The following is a 306-nucleotide window of genomic DNA, read 5'->3' on the forward strand; positions in this document are numbered from 1 at the left end:
GGATCACTGATGACGTCGCGTCACGTTTTTCTGATAATAACCGAGGGTGTTTTTCCATTGTTAGAAATCTTCAGTGAATTCTTCCCTTGGCACTATACAGTGAAAATAACAATATTAAGAATAAATCGATCGTAAAAAAGAGATGGAAGAGCACTTACCTTTGACCTCATGAATCCTCTTGGCGTAGGGGTCAGGAGCATCCCCCTCGGCCCCCTGCGCGGCACTCTCCCTCCGGCGCTCCTCCTCCAGGGGGTCGTAGTCCAGTACAGACCCCCCGCCACTGCTGCGCCTCCGTCGATACATCAG

The sequence above is a fragment of the Penaeus monodon genome, chromosome 24 (assembly GCF_015228065.2).
Source record: "Penaeus monodon isolate SGIC_2016 chromosome 24, NSTDA_Pmon_1, whole genome shotgun sequence".
In the NCBI taxonomy this organism is placed as follows: Eukaryota; Metazoa; Arthropoda; class Malacostraca; order Decapoda; family Penaeidae; genus Penaeus; species Penaeus monodon.